Here is a 22,892-nt window from a genome sequence, read left to right as displayed (position 1 = left end):
AATGGTTTTCCTACATATCTCAGGCTGTATGAGAATTCAGGCCATTTGTAGTTCAATACGCTTGATTTGACGCACGATTTTGAAAGAATTCAATGTCATCCCGATATCGAATTATGAAGACATTGGAATGCTTGGGAATAGGTTTTAAGAGAGAATGTTGGAAAACAGCTGAGTTTTCGACACTGATCCCGCCTATATATCCCTCAACTTAGGGAATCAGGCTGCTTGTAGTTTGACTCGATCGGTTGAAAAGAAAATCTATTATGCTAAGATAACCTTCGGTTAGGAAGAGTGACAAAATAAGTCAAGTATGAAAAAGAGGCTTGCAACATTTTAGTCATAAATGTGGTGCACTTCACACCCATAATTAAGAACTTACACAGACATAATTTCCAAAGCTCTTTTGTATTGCCACTCGGATTGGAAATTTGCTTCTGATGAAAACAAAAGTTTTTCGGATGCGAAACTGAAACCGATAAACCCAAAGAAAAACCCACATGCCTTCTGATAGGGGTGTGGTTTGATTGTGGTGGAAGTCGTCCTTCTGCTCGTGTCCTAAGAGTTTGGTATTCCCCTTTAGACTATGTCCCAGTTCGCCCCTAAGAAAATGTTCCACGTTGTGCTGTATCCCTTCTGATGTCGTCCGCACCTGTGGTTTGTTTTGAGAATTCATCCTCTCGGATGTTCTCGATAAAGACTGAGATAAAACTCATTAGCATAAAAAATGTAATTCAAATGGGGGGATATTGTCTTTTACCATGTGGACACTTAGCTGCTCCCTCAAATAATTGACGTCAGTTTTCTTTAAATTTGGCGTTGAGCATATAATGCTTATATCTCATATTTCCAATATAATTCTTCAATGCACTCTTCTTTTGATATGAAGTAATAAGAAATAGATTGATGTAATATATTGATGGCTCTATGTCGTTTTTGCAAATGAAAATAATAATGATGATTCTTCATTAGTAAAATGATGATAATCCATTGGTAGGATGATGCTGATCCATTGGTAGGATGATGATGCCACATGATAAGATGATAATGATGCTCCATTGATAGAATGATGATATTGGTGTTCCATTGGTAGGATAATGATGCCTCATTGATAGGATGACGATAATACATTGGTAGAATGATGTTGATCCATCGGTAAGATGATGCTACTTCATCGATAAGATTATAATGCTCCATCGATAAAATGATGATTGACAATGATCCATTATAGGATAATACTGATGAAGATCCATTGGTAGGATGATGATAATAAAAATCTGTCGAGAGGATGATGATGATGATGATGATAAAGATCTGTCGATAGGACAATGATAATCCATTGGTAGGATAATGATGATGATCCATTGGTCGGATAATGATAATGAAGATCTGTTAGTAGGACGATGTTGATGAAGATGAAGATCCGTCGGTAGGATAATGTTGATTCATTGGTAGGATAATGTTAATGATCCATTGGTAGGATAATGCTCATCCATTGGTAGGATAATGATAATGAAGATCTGTTAGTAGGATGATGTTGATGAAGATGAAGATCCGTCGGTAGGATAATGTTGATCCATTGGTAGGATAATGTTAATGATCCATTGGTAGGATAATGCGCATCCATTGGTAGGATAATGATAATGAAGATCCGTTAGTAGGACGATGTTGATAAAGATGAAGATCCGTCGGTAGGTAATGTTGATCCATTGGTAGGATAATGTTAATGATCCATTGGTAGGATAATGCTAATCCATTGGTAGGATAATGTTGATCCATTGGTAGGATAATGATAATGAAGATCTTTCGGTAGGATGATAATATTCCATTGATAAAATAATGATGATGTCCCTCTAGGTGATAGTATTATCTCATTTGATAATACTTTAGGAATGTCCATCCGGGTGGTAAAGACAATGTCCCTCTAGGTAGTTCACATTACCGCGTCTGATATCGACGGAATTCGTGAATATTTTTCAAGCGTTCTTAATGTTGACAAATGTAATCTTGTATCATCGAAGATGCTTGTATATGTTGATAGTGATGCTTTCACTTCTCATTTTGAACACTTTGTTTTCGATGTGACTCGTGCTTTGCTGAGAATTTAAGCGAGGTGTCGTTGCTCGTATTCTGAAATCTTTCTTTTTCCTTCGAAAAACTTCAATGACTTTCATGCATCCACATAAAAGTTATCAATTTGGGGAGCTCTTCGCCCTTTTAACTTCCCCATATTCATTGAATGGAAGAATATGCTGATTTTGAGGCAACCTATAGACCTGCATCTACAGAAAAATTGTTAGTTTAAAACTGAATTGATCTGTGTTGATCTCTTCGGTTGTCTGCTCCTAGTTTTGCTATGTTCGGTTGATTTTTCTAATCTCCCGCTTCTTGATAGATAAGACAAAAAGAAATTATGCAAAAATAATTGAAACATGAAGGAAAAGCTTTTAAGGAAAATAGATTTTCAAAAGTAATGTTTGGAAAAGGTCACTGCCAAGTGTCATTTCACGTCAAGCTTAATGAACATCTTTGAAATTGATGCTTCGAGGTCTATCTGATTACTTGTTAGGGAGTATTCAAAGTTGCTCTAAACTGTCGATGAACTTTTTTGAAATTTTGAGGCCATCCTCAAAATTTCTGTCCAAGTTAATTGTCTTGGCTTATTTTGAACTGTTGGTGAGAAAATCACGAAATTTTTTAGATCCTCTCAAAAATTCTATCCCAGTTGCAAATCTCAAAGTGACTTCAGTCTTGACTTGTTGAAAAGGTCTTCCTTTTCAGAATTTTTTGAGTCCCTCTCAAAAATCTGTCCCAGTTTCTATTATGAAGAGAAATAGAAATCTTACGGGAAATATGATCGAGCCGTTATGGTGCCTACGTATCCCGTTGATGTAGGAATCAGGTCAAACGTAGTTCCCCTCTCGAGGGTTAATAAAAATAGGAAATTAAATGAGGAAACGATCGAGGATGACATAGGCCGCCTACGTATCTCATTCTTGAGAATTCAGGTCGAATGTAGTTCAAGTACAAAGTGAAACATTAAAAAGGGATAAATGGATGACCAAGGCCGACACAGGCCACCTACGTGTCTCATTCTTGAGAATTCAGGTCAGACGTAGTTCATTACAAAGGGATAACTTCTAAGAATAAACGACTACAAACAAATAAAGGCGACTACAAGGAAAATATAGAAATCGAGTCTTTGAACATTGTATCTTTTGACACATTTAAGTAGATTGGTGACTTGTGAGATCCAATGTCATGCTCAACCACGCAATGTCATCAAACAAATGTATCGATGTGTTCTTTAAGAAAATTAGTGAGTTCTCTTTCCTGTGTTTTTGTCAGATAGGCACCAATTTTGATTTCTTTGACGCATGCATCATGTTCCTGATTCACTATTCTGATCTCTTCTGAATTTGGCTTATCATTACTTCGAACTGTCTGAATTCCTCAAACAGGTATTTAGGTACCATGATCTTCTCATTGTAGTCCTCAAATTCCTCCGCATCTACCCCATTTTGTTCATTCAGCTTGTGATATGACATGATATTGACAGATTTGAAAATATTTTCACTGAAATCATAGACAGATACTGTTAGATAGCAAGTATAAAGCAAGTAAAATTAAATTTTTGCAATAAAGAAGTTTTTCATTTAAAGTAAGAAAACAAGAACTTTGGCCATGACGATAAATCATTTTTGCCTTTTTTTAAAAAAAAGTATAAGGAGGGAGATTAAAACATGGTGAGGCAAAAATAGAGTAAAGGATGGGTCTTGAGCCTCATTCGGAACACCACCAATTTTAGAAATACCATGAAAGAAAATGTCTATGTCTACCAAGACGAGCTAGGAGTCAAGAGTGAAGTGGATGTCCCATTATGCATTTGCTCATTTGACTCGATGTCTAGTATGACTGGTGTCTCGATCATCTCATCAAGCACAATATCACTTTCTTTGAACCAATTTTCGATTCCTCCCCCTAGACCATTTTGCATTGGAAAGGACTGATATAAGTAAGACAATTATTTTGGAAAAGCTTGATCGATCTTCTGTTTGTTCTGATCCTCTTTCGGCACTAAAGCAAAAGCTTGATGAGGTGCCATGATCACATATTCGGATTTCTCTCTTCTGGTTGGAGAGGCCACAACTTTCTCAAGATTTTCAAGGTTGGCTGAGATTATAACTTTCTCCACATTCGAATCTTTTTCGACTTCAACCATATTAATAGTCATCCCTCCATGATTCGACATGGGGTTACTATTGACATTAGAAGTGATAGTCTGTAGAGTGACAACCTTTTGATCTATCAAATCTTGAATTTTATGCTTCAAGTTGATATAATCCTCAGTAATATGCCCAGCACCTCCTGAATGGTAAGCACAGTGAAGATCGGGTCTATAAAGCTTGGAGTTGAAATTGATATTCTTTAGATCAATTGTCTGTATCAATCCAGCTGATTTCAATCTCTCAAAAAATTGCGTTCGGCTCTCAACCAAAGGAGTAAAGAATCTAGAAGGTTTCTTCTCAAGATTTCGGTGAGAAGGAGAGTAATTATTTCCTGGATGTGAAGGTACTTGACGATAGTTTGGAGGATTTTGGTGAGTTGGTGCATGCATTTGGAAATTTGAGTATTGTTGAGCTCGGTAGCTAGGAAGGGTGTTTTGGTAGTGCGGGGGTGGAATTTGGTAACTTGATTGGATATCCGAACAATTAACTAATGGAGCTTGATAATATGGATGGGTATTTTGGTAATGTAAATGTGGAGTCTGGTAAACAAGAGGTGAAATTCGGTAACTCGGTGGTGGAATTTGGTAATTAGAAGGTAACATTTGGTAACTCGATGGTGGAGTTTGATAACCTGATTGGGTATAACAAGTTGTATATGAATTTTGAGGAACTCGAGGATAACCTTTGTAAGGTGAGGATTTTCTGAAGTGTCATTTTCCATCAGATGCGCAGGAAATAGAAGACACATTATCTCTCTTCTTTTTTAACAATCCTGAAGATTCGGTTGGGGCGGTGATGCGAGAAATCTTTCCATTTTTAATCCCATCTTCGATAGCCTCACCTACCTTGACTATCTCCGCAAAGTTTGCTCCAATGAGCAACATTATCCTGTCATAATACTCTGGCTCTTGAATGCGTATGAACACTTCAATGATCTCTTTCTCAGACATAGGAGGTCGAACCCGGGCAGCCTCTTTCCTCCACCAATACGCATATTCAGGATAGCTTTCAGTTTATTTCCGATTAATTCTCTCCAAAGAATAGCGATCAGGAACGATCTCCACATTGTAGGCGAACCGTTCGACGAAATCCTTAGCTAATGCATTCCAACTAGACCATTGCTTTATCTCATAACAAGTAAACCACTCCAACGCTTCTCCAATTAAACTTCATCTAAAGAGCCGCATTAACAAGGCTTCATCCCTGCCAACTCCTACGAGTTGGTCACAATAGGCCTTCAAGTGCGCCAATGGATTCCCTGTTCCTTCGAAAGTGTCAAATTTTGGCACTTTAAACCCTTCTGGGAGGTCCAGATTCGGATGGATGCACAAATCTTCATAACTCAACCCATCGACTTCAGGAATATAGTGCAGCTCCTTCATGGCTTTCCTGATCTCTTCTCTCATATTCAGTTTGGTTACCTCTTCCTTTGACCTCCACTCTCTCTCATATTCCTCATAGTGATCAAGTTCAGAACAGTTGGCATATGGTTCATTTGGAATTGGAATTTTGAAAGTAGTATTTTGAGGCAATAGCGATGTAATTGAGGGATTATGGGTATTTTGAGTGACTTGATAATTTTGGGGGAAAGTTTGGGGGTTGGTATGCTGATTTTGGTGATGGGGGAAGGTTTGCAGATTGTTAACATTTTGATTTTGTGGGGGAGGGCAAGCTTGCGGGTTGGCATTTTGATGAGGAGGAAATGTTTGAGGGTTGGTACCTTGAGGAGGAGATGGCGCTTGGTAAGAGACGGAGGCATGATTGAGATTTGGGGTGGTTAGGTCGATGATTGGGAGATTTTGACCGGGGTTAGATGCTGGATTATGAACCTGTTCCGCTCTTGGTGGAGGAAAGTGGAGTGGAAAGTTGTATCAACTACATAATTAATTCATTTTGATCAGCGGCGGCGGGCTGAGCCACGACAACCTCAGTCAGGCTAATCTAGTCATTGTTAACACCCATTACTGCCTTTTCTTTTTGCAAATTTTGATCGGGGAAGGAATCTTTGGGGTCCTTAGATCTTGTGAAATAAGGATGACCAGCCAACTTATCAACACAGATCAGTTATGAGTACCTGACAAAGAAAAATAACTCAAAAGATAAATGTGTTAGTCTATGTAGATGATAAATAATACAAAATATCACACATATGACCACAAACAAATAAGAGTTGCTCCACTTGAAGATAAACTATCCCACGTATTTAGAGAAATGACAGAATATACATGAATTTGTATATTTGATTTTGAGCTTAGTGAATCAGAAACGTCAATTTGAGTCGAGACAAAGTCGATTGTCTCTTTCATTGTTATATTTCTGATTTTCGATTGATATGCAACTCTGTTCTCCTTGCAAGAGATGGAAAAAAATAAAATTTCTCAAAATGGAGACCGAGCCTTGAAAGGTTGCCTACGTATCTCACGAAGGAGAATTCAGGTCATGCGTAGTTCGACCCACTTGAATCTCTTTTCGGTTTGAGATAAAGGGTTCACCTCTTTTTTTTCTTCTTTTTGTTTTTGATGAGTGAGATTTGAAAAAATGAAGTTCGAATTTTGTTGTGAAACTAAAGACTCAAAGAGTATTTGGACGCATTTTTTATATTGACTTGATATTTGTGCTTAAATGGTTCTAGAAATAATTCGAAGTGGAGTGAGCTAGAATATCTTCAAATAAAGCAACATATTCACACAAGTAGTTATAACACATAAGAAAATATTACGCGTTCTAAACAAATATGTGACCCTTTTGTGCCAAGGGTAAGCCTAACGATTTGAAGGATATACAACGTTGTTTGAAACATTTCATTGCCCCAAAAACCAATTTATACAAGTTTTACGAATGAACTAAATATGGATACATAACAAGGGAAATGGGATACAAAATAATCAGACCCGCGAAGGGTACAATCCTAAACTATGCTTCCATGGAAAGATCATTTGTTCTTGATTTTTTGTCATCTCCGGCTGTCTATGCTTTTGTTTGCAATGATAATTTGAACTTCTTTGATTCGAACAAACTCTTGCACTCCTAACCCCTAAGGGACAATGTTTTGTCAAATGACGTATACATCCTTCAAGTTTAAACACATAAGTATGATTGTCTTTTGTAAAAATTAGGCAAATGACATAGTATAAGAAAGAAATTACTTTCTTTCCCTACTCTTTCATTAATTACTAAAAATCCCTTTTTTTAGTGTTTTTCGGATACATAATATAGCAGTGTGGATACTTAATATAGCAGCGCAGATACTTTAATTAATAACGGGTGGATACTTAAATTATTAAGTTGTTAGCAGCACGGATACTTAATTAACGGGCGGATGCATAATATAGCAGCGCGTATACTTTAATTAATAACGGGCGGATACTAAAACTAATAAAGTATCCGGTTAAGTTGAATTGGGGGAAAATAAGGGATTTTTGTATTTTAGTAAAAGAGTAGGGAAATATTGAAAATAGGTAAAGAAGTGTTGTGTATTTAAGTAATTTTTCCTTGTCTTTTTATTGACCAATGGGCCAAACAGACACAAGGTGGGCCTCTAATAGGCCCAGCACGCCTTGGGTGTTGGGTCAACCTAGTTCAAAATGCGCTAAAAATTGGGATTTGGTTTCGCTCTACGCTAGTTGACTAAGAGTGGCTTTGAAAGATCAGGAACCTAAGTGGACAACTTAGGTTGAAATTCACGACAACCATTGGGCGCATGACATACCAATAAATCGTCAATCCTTCCGAAAAAGAGTCGAGTATAAAAAGTCCAGCTGCGATTATGCAGAAACCGTCCATAATATACTATACATACAAGGGAATATGTCATGAAATGCAATGACAGTTATAAAAATTTTTAACGCGTTTAGCGCAAACAAACAATTCAACAGTTAATAACAATCAATCAAATAAGTCAAATCTTATGGTTAGAACTTAATTAAGTCCCCAGCAGAGTCGTCATTTCTGTTTTACCCAAAACATATAAATAAAAGAAAAATGACTAAGCTTCGAAAAATTGATTAAACTTATGATTTAAAAGAAATCGAATTTTCAAAAGGACAGCGTCGCCACTTCATTTTTTATTAAAAATCAAGAAAAAACATAAGGTTTTCAAAAGACTTAAACAGGTAAAATCGATTGAAAAAGGGTTCGAGTTCAATGTACATTCCGAGAAGGTGTTATGAAACGACCCCAAAAATGCCCGAAAATGTGCTTCGGAAACACCTATATTTGTAATTTCCATATATCTCAAAATCCGTGCATGATTTCGGAAATTCGACTTCATATTCTTTTTCAGGGGGTAAAATTGAGTGGGAAATGGGTCTAACCCGAATTTTAGAGCAACCGTATCAAAATTCGAAAATCGCAAAAAATGCGATTTTCAGGGTCAACTTTAAAGAGGCATATCTCTTAGCACACAAGGAACTCGAAGGGCCACTACCTATTAAATTAAAGCCCTTCGAGTTATCTTTCCAATGCAATTGGTTTCACCTCATTCCGAGTTAGGATGAAGGAGTTATGATCATTTTCGTAAAACTTGTCCGGGCAGAATTGCAATTTCCAGTAAGCTACGTTACTGTAGCGGCTGGGACGTTTTTCTTTTATAAAAAAGAGGATTGTCCCATACTTAGTTATATTTCTTTCTAGCTTCAAAACACTCAAAAACACTCTCTAAACCCTCTTCAAAATTCCACCAAGATCTTCAACCAAATTCAAACATCTCAAGTTCTAATTCCGGATTCAAGACTCAATCTCAAGCTTCAATTCTCCATTCCAATCTTCATCAAGGATTCTCCAAAGTTGAGGTATGTGGGTTGATTGTGGAAACCTTCCTTTCCACAAGTCCAACCATTTATCCTCTATTTTACTTCAAGTTTATGGGTCCTTATGATCATTTATGAACTCTTGAATTATGGAATTACTACTACACATTCTATTATGGTCTATTTTTGCATATTATCATGAAATGGATTATTATGTGATGTTTATGGTTTTCATGCTTCCATGATCAAATTATGAAGGTTGATATATATATGTATGTTGTTGGTGGGCTGATTTATATGTATTTCGGAATTGGTTGGACTTAGTACTCTTGAAAGACATGATTTTATCTACATGAACAATAGCCCACCATGTGTTTGATAAAATGTCATTTATAGAATTCATAGAAAATGGAAGGTCCAATGTACATGCTATGAGTCGGATGATTATATAATTATTGAAATGATGATAAAAGGGATACATGTATATGATTTTCTCAATATAGTGTTGTGAGTCGACCAAGCCTAGTACGGGGGGTAGTAGGCCCATATAACCATATCGAGGGGTTGGTACCTTGGTTGCCTAGTACGGGGGGTAGTAGGCCCGTATAACCATATCGAGGGGTTTGTACCTTGGTCCCTAGCTCGGGGGGTGGTAGGCCCGGGTAACCACATTGAGGGGTTTGTACCTCTTTCGCCTCTCCAAGGGGGTGGTAGGCCTTGGAAAATACTATATTGATGGTCACTCGCCACACATGTACTACGTCCCACTAAATATGAATTTTATGTAAGCATTATTATACATATCATTTCATTAATATGCTATTTATCGGGTATGATTATGCATTTTTCCTATGATGTCCATCTATTGTAGCATTGCATTGCATCTCATATACTTAGTACATTCAAACGTACTAATGCATACTCTATGCCTACATGATGTCACCATGTAGGGACCGGATCACCGCTTGACCATCCTCCTCCGCGTGGCTAATACGATTTCCTATCAAGGTTATTGGTGAGTCCTCCATTCCGGGGACGTTGCTCATGATCTTTTGCTATGTATAAGACTTTTTCTTTTTAGTTATGTTTTGACTATGAGGGTGAGCCCGGTGTCTTGTCTTGGCCCCCGCTAAGTACTCATGTTTAGAGGTGGTGTTGGACAAGTTGTGTTTTATGCTTGAGCTTGACTCATCTATGGTATTTATGTATCATTCCCTTTTTTTTCTTGCTCCGTTAGTCCCGATTTCCCCTTGATTATGCTTATCGCTTATGGTCATTTTAATTGCTTCCGCGACCAAGGATGTGTAATGATATGCTATGAGGCTTGTTTGGGGTTCCTTCGGGTTCCCCATTCGCCGGTCACGTCTAGGCCCTAGGCTTGGGTCGTGACATGTTAGGCCCTCGAAATGCCCGCTAACTTGCGGTTGACCGTCGATTTGACTAAAATGACTTTGACTAATTTTTGAAATTTTAATTAAGTAAAAAGAGACTCTTTTTATTATTATTATTATTATTATTATCACCATTTTAATTATCTTGAGGGAGATAGGATTAAAAGAGGATTTTCCTAAAGGGAAACAAATTAAGTGTTGACAAGACTAATATAAAAATAAGAATTAAGTAATCAAATACATATACCTTAATTTTTTTTAAAAATAAAATGAAATGACCATTCTTGGGAATTTAATTAAATTAAACCATAAAATAATCAAAGTGTTAGTCAAATACAATAACATAAATAAGAGAGGAAAAGGGAAGACATATTCATTTTGGGAATATTTCCCTTTGGAAAATGTGCGTATACATTCTGTGTATACCATTGTATACGGGTTGTATTTTAGGTCGTATTTCTGCATCATTCATGTATATCGGCTTTTGCCCTGTATTTCATCATCAAACTTGTATTCTCGAAAAAAAATTCGACCTATATATTTTATTTCCGGCTGTATGCCAGTGTATATGCAGGTATATCGACCTGTTTTTAGGTTTTCAAGTTCTGAAAAATTTGATTTCCAGCCCTTATATTGCCTTTGACCTGTTCGCTGGCTATTTGGACTCGATAAAGAGAAGCACCACCCCGAGATGTAAGGAGGAAGTGGAGTCCCCATGGACTCAAAAGGAGTTTCACATGCAAGTAAAATGGAAGAAAGGAATTAATACACAATACAACTAATATAAATACAAAAGAACAAACCAACCTACTGCAACAATGTAAATTTTGACTGAAGAAAAAATGTAAATTAACATATAACCCCATTTTAAGGAATCACAATATGCACATTCACCCAAACATAAAACACTGACCAACATAAATTATAGTACCCCTAGCATGGAACAACACATTAATGAAAGATGATGACCAGAGAGGTTATAAGCAGTAAGTGATAGAAATTGGTCAACCTAAACTACATGTTTCCAAAATTCTTAAGGGGATTAATTAGAACTAAACTTGGTTAAATTTAACAAAGGAATTCATAACAGCAAAATATGGAGCAATTATGAGTACAAGTAGGCAAAGAGAAAAATAATGTCCTTGGGATATAACAATACTGAATAGTAGTCCTAAAACAAGATAAAACACCAAAACAAAGTCTCAAGACGAATTATCACACTCCGTCAAAGTTATGATCACACCTCTTGAATAACCAAGTCAGATTTTTGGCATTTAACCCGAATACAAAATAAGGGTGAAGGGCAACATAATCAATTGTAGAGACATCAAACAGCAGATAAACAAACATACAGACTCCACATTAACTAGCTTTAGATTTTGCTTTTATTTTGAGAAGAAAACAACAAAGAACAGTAGCAAAGACAAAAGAAACTTCCAACTTGAAGACGATGTAAACGAGAGAATAGAGATTCGATGATATTTAAACACACCGGAAATGAAAGAAATGACAAAAAAACAGATCCAACCAAGAAACAGAGAAACCACCTATAATTAAATCCAGAACAATCAGACTTGAAACAACATTAAGATCAAATCGTTCGAGAATGAGATGTATAGCATATTAAAACTACCTATTTTTAACTACAAATAAGACTGATGCAACAGCACAGTGCTAAAGCACGTCGAAAATAAAAGAAGACGAAGAGACGGCTATGGAGAAAACATCAGATCAAAATACAAGAAGTCATGTCAAAATACAAGAAGAAACAGGAAGAATGTTATAAAGGATGAGATGTTACCTTTATCCGGGCAGCGAACGGAGACGACAAGTTTGACAATAAAGCTTCCACCACCGCACAAGAGCTTAGATGGACTCTGGATGGAAGAAGAGAGAAAACTCCACTTAAACCTATTAAGACTCGATCTATATAATCACTGCTTCAGCTTAGATTTCCATTTTTTCACTGTATTTCGTGGATATTCTTTATGTATTTATTTTTTTTGTGCCTTCCTCCCTCCACCATCACTAAAATCAACAAGAGATATATATGAAGGGCAAAAAGAGGGGGAAATCGGGATGGATTTGGAGAGATTTTTAAATTCAAAATTCAAATCCTCCTCCATAGATAAGGCTGCCAGTTCCATTTTGGGCAACTCTCCAACGGATTGAAGATCGCATTCATTCGATTCTTGAGCGAAGGACAAGCGAGGCAACAGATTGAGACACCTGTCGATTCTCGTACGGAGAGGAGGGTAAAGGAGAGAGGAGATGCGGTGGGCTTGGATTCAGGTTTCGCGTTGCTGGACCAGATTGCATCGTGATTTTCGGGTTGCTGCGCGATGAAGAAGAAGACACAGTGGTGTCAGGTCCATTTTGGTAATTGTTTTTTATATTTGGTATTGTTGGTGGGTATTGAAATGTATGTTGTTGGGTTGTTGATTGTATTGTATTGTTGTATTGGGCCTGGGTTGTTGAGGTATTGGGCTGGGCATGGGTATTGTTGTTGTTATTAAAGAATTGGTCTTGTTGGGCTGCTGGAAAAGTTAGAAAAGGGCCCAAATTTAGTCGTTTAAGTGGGTTTAAAGGTGAGGGTAAATAAGAAGCTAGATTTGAAATTAAGACTTGGCCAAATGAATTACAAAATTTGCCAACTCATTAACCAAATTGAGTTTAACTTGTGAATTTGGCTTAAATTAAAATAGGACGAACTAATATAATCAACTAACGAGCTTCTTAATTTCAATGAAATAAAATAATAAACTCAATTATAATGTAATTAATTTAAAATAGAAAATAATTGTAATCATAATTGAAATTAAACTAAATTAAAGAACATTCGACTTAAAATGTGAAATCTTTTTTGAGAAGATTTTCAAATATTGATAAAATATACTAATTACATACATAATTATGTAAAGCATATATATTATTTAAAAATTATAAAAATGATAAAATTAATTAAAAAATAACTTGAAAAAATATTTTGAATTTTATAAAGTCAATTATTTCGAATCGTTTGGAATTTAAGAAACTCGATGATTAATATATATTGTGGAGGTCCAAAATTGGGTGTCAACAACTCCCTCACAAAGAAAGATGAACACATCAGACTTTCGGCTGAAGAAAAGGAACGAATCTATAAACCATGGGATTATTCATTTATCATTAAGATCTTTGGAAAACGAATCAATCATCAATACCTCTGAATGAAACTATCATCCATTTGAAGGGCTACAGAAGAGATCATTCTGATCGACCTTGGTCATGACTATTTTACAGTCAAATTCATTAAAGAAGAAAACATGCAAAAAGTACGACAGCAAGGGCCTTGGTTTGTTAACGGATACTCCCTATCCGTCAAAAGATGGCGCCCAAACTTTGTCACCTCAGAAGCAAAGGAAGATGTCTCGGCAATTTGGGTCAGACTACCAAAATTACCTACAGAATTCTATGACCATGGAATTCTAGCACGAGTAGGAAATAAATTGGGGAGATTAGTTAAAACGGACGTCTATACCTCCTCTGCCCTTAGGGGTAAGAACGCATACGTCTGCGTAAAAGTCCAGATCGGCATACCAGTGAGGAAACACATAACAATAGGACAACACCGACAACCCCTCTTATATGAGGGATCAAATATATTCTGCTCAAACTGTGGTATATTGGGACACACAACTATCAACTGCATAAATAATCATATCCACATCAAGGAGATCACCACATAAGATGAGACACACAAGAGCACAACTACACTACAATCAAAAAAGAACAAGGAGACAAATGAAGAGATGTGGCAACTGGTAAACTTCAAAACAAGGATGAAAGGTGGGAAACGCCCAACGACAGACATACCCACAAACGAAAAAGGTATTACCGTCAATTTATTTGATGCTAACACAGGTAAGTTCCTAGACTAAAAAATCTTTAAATATAGAAAAAAAACGTCCACCAACCTAGATATAACGCAACAGAACATGCTTCCACATCTACATCCACCTATACAAACAAATCTCAACAGTTGATAGACCTCGCAAGCCACAGAGGCACTGCAGCAAATGCCACGCGTGATGCCGTCAAAATTCATCTGCAAAAAAATACAAAAACAATAAACAACAGTAAGGAGGTAACCCTATCATCCTATAAGGCCACAGTAACCCATAAAGAGACCCCTACGTCACCTACAATTTCCACCAATACGCACACACAAACCCCTACAAGCCCTATTAACTTACACAGTAGCTATCTCTTAAAAATCTTATCAAAAGATAACCCAAAGCTACTAACAACCACATCAAATGATTACACCCACGTGGCCTCCCCATTCACCACGTCAATAGACAACTGTAAATATAATAGACAAAAATTAGCACAAAATTATTTAGGATTACCACAATCCACGTTGCCAACTCCACTCCTAGAACCTCTACAGGAAATAGGGACCCCCTCCTTTTCGAATAGGGCATTACAGGAAAATAATCTAAAATCACCCACAAATATTCCTAGTACTAACTTATTAAAGGAAAGAAGTCCTTTTATTAATAAAGTAAATATCCCTATCAATTCTATCATCGAACTTCCAAAAATCTCTAATAATGCCAAGACTTCCCTTTTTAGCCCAACAAAGGAGGAACTCAGTAAGACAGTCTCACTTTCCACATCTACCGAGACCCTATATGAACTCAAACTTTCCACCAACAATGAACTCCAACCCTCCCTTTCAACTTCCCTTTGTTCCTCTACCAACCTTTTCGGTGACTATATGGGAGACAACCTTTTATGCCACCCATGCTCCGAATTCGAACACCACCCCTCACTCCTGGTTGGAAATGGCACTATAGGACCAATTCCTTTCTTTCACAAATCTAGTGAACAACCAAGAGGTTGTAATAGTAGTCCAAAACCTGACTTTCCTTGCGCAGGTAATCCCGGAGGGGATGAGGCTGGCTACAGAGACCTACAACAACCAGTTATGGCTGTCGACGGTCATGCAACCACCTATGAGCTTTACACTGCCACAACTCCCCTTCTACCACTACCCCACTTGGAAGAATCCCCTGCTCAACCCACTGGGACTGATGATGATAAACCACGAAAACTTTCTTTTCCCCCCTTTGTTTTTCCCTCCACAAGTTCCAGAGGCAGCATTCAGTCAATAGACTGCTCCTCCAAGTGCTCAGGAGAATGCTCACGCAACCACAGAGGAGAACTTGAACACAACAGTTCCCAACAACTTAGCGTCAACCTCCGAGGTACAATCAAGGACTCTAGCTCACTCCCCTCCCCCTCAGCTTCCCAGATGCGCAAGTACAACACTTACCTCGTACCCACTCAGACCACTGTCCACTTCTCATATATCTCTTCCAAAATAACAAAAGGAACCGAAATAATTTTAAAATATTCTGATTCGAGTCTATGTGGTGCTCGCACCCAGACCTACCAAAAATCATAGAATCTAGCTGGCATAATTACTCAAATATAACTGATGCCATAGCGTCTTTAAGACATAACACCACGACTAGGAGCAAACAAACTTTTGGTAATATTTTCTACAAAAAAAAAAACTCTTTCGTTGTATCAAAGGAATCCAAATATCTCCAAATTACCAATCTAGTGTGTTCCTATCAAATTTAGAAACTGATCTTATTAAAGAATATAATCAAATCCTCCAACTAGAAGAGGACTTCTGGAAATTAAAATCAAGAATAAATTGGTTAAATAAGGGCGACTCAAACACAAAAATTTCCACACGTCCACACTCAATCGGCATGGAAGCAATAAAATAATTGCCCTCTAACACCATGATGGATCGTAGTTATATGACCAGGACTCCATCAAATCATAAACACTCAACTTCTTTTCTGACTTATTCCGCACAGAGCAATATGCGTCAAAAATAGGTAAAACACCTCCTAAACCACTTCATGATAATAACGACCTCTCAATGTTGGGAGTCAGCCCCAATATAAATGAAATTTACATGGCAGTCCACTCTTTTCAGCCTTTTAAAGCGCCTGGACTAGACGGACTTCATCCCTACTTCTTCCAAAAATACTGGAATATAGTAGGACAATCAGTAGTAGACCTCTGTACCAAATCTTTTAAGGAATCAAGCATCCCCAATGACATAAATGACATATCTATGCTTAATCGCCAAAATTAAAGGTGCCCACTGTCTAAAAGACTTCCATCCAATCACCCTATATAACACAACGTACAAAATAATCACTAAGTTCATAGCCCAAAGACTTAGGCCTCTTATGGACAAATTGATAGGGCCATGTCAATCGAGTTTTCTAAAAAAATAGATAGGCAACCGACAACTCTATAATCGTTCAAGAAGTAATCACCCACTTCCAAAAAATGAAAGGAAAATCAGCTAGCATAATTATCAAAATAGACTTAGAAAAACCGTTTGACAAATTAGAATGATCCTTCATCCGAAAAACCCTCATCTACTTCAACTTCCCTACCACCATCATAAAACTTATAATGACTTGCATCTCAACTGGTAGACTTGCAATCATGGTTAATGGGGATAGAACAAACTTTTTCAACCCTTCAAGAGGAAACCGACAAGGCGACCCCTTCTCGCCATACATATTTATTCTATGTATGGAAATGTTATCAAGAGAAATTGATAAGGCAGTCCACCAAAAATAGTGGAGCCCAATAAAAATCTCAAAAAAGGGACCTCCGCTCTCTCATCTCTTCTTTGCTAACGATATCGTCTTGATGTCTAGGGTTGACGTTAAAAGCTGCTCTTACATAATGCAAATAGTGAAGGAGTTTTGTATCTCTTCGGGCCAAACAATTAACTAATCAAAATAAAAAATAATATGCTCGAACAACTATACGCCCATAATGAAAAGCCAAATACAATCAATCATGGGAATAAAAATAAGCTCTAGCTTTGGGAATTACCTGGGGTTCCCGATTCTACATAATACACCAACAACTAAGGATTATCAATTTATTATTCATAACTTACAAGCAAAATTATCGTGATGAAAAACACGCTTCCTCAACATGGTGGGAAGGGCAACTCTAACACATGGATGTGTAAATAGTATACCCACCCACATAATGCAATCTACCACCATCCCAGTAAACATCACAAAAAAGATCGACCGAATCCAACGAAACTTTATCTGGGGAACTACTTCTACTAAGCGTAAAATGCATATGATCAGATGGGAAATTGTAAGCTTACCTAAGATAGAAGGGGGACTGGGACTACAAAAAAAATGGAATAAAAAATAAAGCAATGCTCGCCAAACTAGCGTGGAGAGCATACAACAATCAAGATGCACTCTAGGCATCCACACTAATTAAGAAATACACAGAGAATAGTTGTCTTGAAACAAACACAACATCCAAACGATCACATAGCTGAATCTAGAAAAACCTCATCCAAGGATGGGAACACTATAAGCAGGGATTAAAATGGGTACTGGGTGACGGCAAAAAAGTATTAGTATGGACAGACCGTTGGCTTCCAAATAATACTACACTGAGGGAATGTATAAGTGGACCCCTCAACAAAGGAGAGCTCGACCTAAAGGTTGCAGACATCCTATCTAGTAAAGGGCAATGGAAAACAAGGAAAATATCTTTCGGTCTCCCAAAAGACATTACAGACCTTCTTTATGGCATTTACATCCCCCAAATGAAACGAACCCAAGATAGCATTAGTTGGTACCTCAATCCCAAAGGAACCTTAACCACGAGCTCTGTCTATCATCTACTCAGAGGAAAAAACAGTCTCACCACAACAAACAACACTAACTTTAAATGGATATGCAAACTCAAATGTCCAAACAAAATGAAATATTTTCTTTGGATGTGTCATCACAACAAACTTCCTACACGCAACAACCTAAGCTCCATAGGAATTGATGCAAACAAAAATTGTAGCTTCTGCAACAACCCCGATACCATCTCCCACATCTTCTTAGAATGCTCCAAAGTAAGGCAACCATGGCGTACCTTGGGGGTAGAATAAGAAATTAGAAACCTTACTAATAGGCAAGATAACAACTGGTTGGAACACGTTAGGAATTTCAAAATTAAGCTTAAAAATAATATCCATTGGCATTATAGTTTTCCATTTTTTCTATGGAGCATATGGTTGGTAAGGAATGATAACTACCATAACAAAGGAAACTCCTCAATTAGCAGAGACCAAACCTTAATCCATGCTATAGAATACAATGCTCTAACCGGAAGGAATAGACAGAGACACAAATACAAACCAACCTTTGTAAAATGGAAACCACCAGAGATAGGATACAAATTAAATACGGACAGTTCCTTTAACCAAATAACTGGGAAAAGTGGTACAGGTGGAGTCATCAGGGATAACGAAGGGAACTGGAAAATAGGATTTATGGGCAGTTTCACAGGACAAACAGCAATCCAAGCAGACCTACACGCACTTCTGCAAGGATTGATAATGGTTCAGGAAAATAATCTGCTCCCGATCCAAATAGAAGTGGATTGCCAAGATATTATTAACTACTTACATAACGATCACCTAACTCACACAAATTTTCTACGTGATTGCAGAGTGCCACTACACCAGCTAGGGAACCCCCTAATTCAGCATAAGTTCTGGGAGGTGAACCAAGTGGCAGATGCGCTGGCTAAGAAGGGGTCTAATCTACCAGCAACCAATTCTTTTGTGAACTAGGTAGTTCCACCTTTGTTTGTGGCAAGGAAGTTTAAAGCAGACAAAGAAGAAACTCTTACTGTTAAAATATCTAAGCCCCCAATCCTGGGAAGCTACCGTATTACTAAGTCTACAGTTATGGATAACAACTGTACTACTTATAGTAAACCCCCCTCCCCCGCATACTATCTAGCGGTAAATCCGCACTGCCATGTACTGATGCTTATTAAGTTATATTAATATAATTATCTTTGCTTACCAAAAAAAAAAAGTCTAATTAATATGGTAGTTAATTAATTAAAAAATGTAATAGGGGAGAAAGTGAGATTTTGTTACCATTAATTATCAAATACGTACTAGAGTATGAAGTGGGGCATTTTGTAAAGTTGACTTTCACTTCCCAAAAAGTACATGGATATATTAGATCATGCCATATATACTCCTTATATTTACCTTTCATATTTTCTACTAGTAATAATGAGTACAATAAAATCCATTAACTTAGTTTCTCCTATGTGAAAAAATGCATGCAGTCGAATCCATTAATGACTTTATAACAATATGTTTCTCTGCGGATTAAATAAATATGCTACTCGTTAAAGAATATGATGCATATATATTATCACTATTCAATTACAGACCCAACTCAACTTTAAAAAAATCAAATTCTTATTTTATTCAAATCCAACCCAAATCCATTTTATGATTGAATAGAATATGGATTAAGTTTTAATTTTTTTGGTCAGATCTGAAGGGGTATAAAAAGGAAAATTACCTTATTAAACATTCATTCGTGCCATATATAATAATTCTAGTTATACATTCAAATAATTACATATATTACAACTAATTAAGAGTTCTCTACAATATATTGAGAAAGATACACCTAGATACATGTATTTTTACTACTAGATATACTAAAATAGAAAGAGAGACGAGCGAGATGGGGAGGAAGATAGTCATGTATCCCAAATATTACATGTAAATCACACTAGATATACACTAGATACATGTATATGTATGTATTTGGTGTGATTCACATAGGAGAGTGGTGAATGAGATTTATCTATGTACCCAAATACATGTGAACCGACTTAGATACTGTGTATCTAAAATAAATTACACATAACTTTGACTCCATGTATCCTAAGATACATGTATCTGGATGCACCAAGATATAGTAAGATTCGTAATATTACAAACTAAAATATATCCAAGTAATTAACTCATAACCAATGGGTTTTCTGTAAGTTAACCTAAAAAGACTTAATTTTTTAAAGTCACATGACAGAATATGTTGGAAGGGTTCGTCTCTCATTAAAATTAGCAAGGTAAAACTAATTAGAGGGTGTTTGGATTGTCATATTTGAATTGTTTTGACTTTTAATATCTTTTTTAATCTTCTCATGATGTTTGGAAAAGATAAAAAGTGCTTTTAAGCACTTATTTTTAGGTAAAAAAATTAAGCTAAAAACTAAAAATTAGATATGATCAATATGACTTTTCCACTTTGTTTGGATGATTGTAACGTATTGTTTCATAATGTATCGTATTGTATTATGTTGTATTATATCGTACTGTATTATTTTAAAGAATATAATGTTTGTATAGACAGTATCATTCTTCGTCGTTACATAATGTCACATATCCATAATTTGAATGATAAACCTACAAGAAAAGTAGGGTACGAAGTAGAGCTACTACAAAAATGTAGGGTAAAAGATGAAATATAATTATAAAATAATAAATAAAGATAAAATGAGAAGAAATTATTAAAGTAATGACGCAATCACACCAAAGCGATTATTACACAAAATGGGTCTTTTCGTCATTATCAAACAATGGATTTAAACCATACGATCTAGTAAAATTTAAGTTACAATCAAAATAAACATTATATTTAAATTAACCATACAATACAAATACAATGGGTAATAACCATCCAAACAAGGTGTAAGCATTTAGCTTATAACTTATAAGTTACTTTAAAAGGCCAATTCAAACACCCTCTTAGGCACATTGCCTCTGGTTGTATACTAGCCTAAGAACACACAAAATAAAAAGATCTCAATTACTAAGTATTTGATTGAAGTAAATATAAGACATCAAGGATTGATCAACAACATTTAAATTACTGATAATAACATTAATAAACCAAACAAGCCTAGTATTTTGTACAATCTATTGGCTGAAAGGAAATTTTGTTGGCCACAAGATCAAATCCAATTAAGAAATTTTCCTGTGCAAGTTTCCAAATATAGCAATTTCATTTGTTGGTACTATTGTAAGACAAACCAAACCTTTCTCAATTTCTGCAAACATGCTCATTGGCGATAACTCTAAATCCGCATTTGTTAAATGTGTAACAATCGTTGGAGCATTGATAATACCATTCTCAGACTCGTAACATAGATGAAAAGTCCCTGATGGATCATCCTTCCTAATAGCATGAATTGAATCCACCAATGTTGATTCCAAATTCGAGTAAAAATCGTTAGGCAAAAGTGTTAACGTTGTGCCAGAATCGATTATAATGTTACCAGCTTGACCATGATCACCACTAGCATCATCAAAAGGAGAAGTCTTAGAAGATTTGAATTCCAACGTCTTATTTCCAACACTGACACCTTCCAAGTTCAAATAGTAGAACGTGGATGGTTCCTTTTTTATCAAGGGAGTTGAAATGACATTAGGACCAGACACGATGGCACTACTCCCAAAGTTTATGTGACTTGTGACATTGGAAATAATTGATGAATCTAATGGAATTGGGATCAAGCAATAAGAAAATTTCCTATTTATCGATCTCTTTATCCAATTGGTTGATAATTGAAACTTCACCACCCCGGCCTAAACCAATAATACCAGAAGTATAATTATTTAACGTTCCACCATTGTCATGACCGCAACCAAAGGCAACATTAGGAATCACGACATTTTTGCCAGAAGTAGAAGGGAAAGTGAATTTATCAAAAACAAGGTCACCTATAGTGTGTGATCGATCACCATAACTCATTTGATATTCACAAATATTTCCTCCCACACAAGATGAACTCCCTAATGATGTACATACTTTTCAACGTCACACCCCACGGTTTTATAAGTAGTGCTTTTCTTCGAATAAAAAAGAGGTGATGATTGTTGGAAACAATTTACACAAGGTTTGCATTGTGTCCATGTTAAGTCACTACCTGTATCAGCTATGGCTACAATTTCAACCGGGGGGGGGGGGGTGGGGTTCCAATTGAGAGTTTCCGATTGGATTATGTTGGGGGTAGCAAGGGAACTCTTCTTGAAAAAAGAAGCACGTGAAAATGATCGATGAAAGGCATTTCTAAGGCGATTTGATTGAGTGTTTGATGGGTTATAGAAGGGTGAATAAGGAGAATCACGGTGGATAAGGTCAAGAGTGAAGCCATTTCCAACATGACCACTTATTGTTTTGCGACAAGAAACCAAAGATACATGAAACAATGTTAAAAAGACAAATGTAGAAAAAAGAATGATAGCTTTAGTATTCATCTTCATGACTATGGAGTTTATGAAAGTTGATGAAGAAAATTAGGCTGCTATTAGTATCATTTTATACGTAAAATTAAGAGAGTGGGAATGCATGTAAGAATGTGGAAAGTCAAGGGAAATTTGTGATTTTGGGTGAATGCATATTAACTTGGAAGAAATGTATAAAATACCAAGTTCAGAGTAATTAGAAATGAAACGTTTTTTTGGAATATAATAAAGAAACCACTTCCAAAAAGATTCATTTAATATCTACTCTCCCCCCCCCACCCCCCCACCCCATTATTTTCCATTCACACTGTGAACAATACTAATGCATTTATTTTCTGGACATTAA

At 36.5% G+C, this 22,892-nt stretch overlaps 1 pseudogene; it reads right to left on the bottom strand.

Moving 5' to 3' along the window:
• Positions 1-21,200: 21,200 nt before the first annotated feature.
• On the bottom strand, positions 21,201-22,564 carry LOC125827898 (aspartic proteinase CDR1-like; annotated as a pseudogene).
• Between the last annotated feature and the right edge of the window lie 328 nt (positions 22,565-22,892).

Source organism: Solanum verrucosum, unplaced genomic scaffold (genome assembly GCF_900185275.1).
Source record: "Solanum verrucosum unplaced genomic scaffold, falcon-dt-bn FXZP01000290.1, whole genome shotgun sequence".
Lineage (NCBI taxonomy): Eukaryota > Viridiplantae > Streptophyta > Magnoliopsida > Solanales > Solanaceae > Solanum > Solanum verrucosum.
This window is presented reverse-complemented; position numbering and strand designations above follow the sequence as displayed.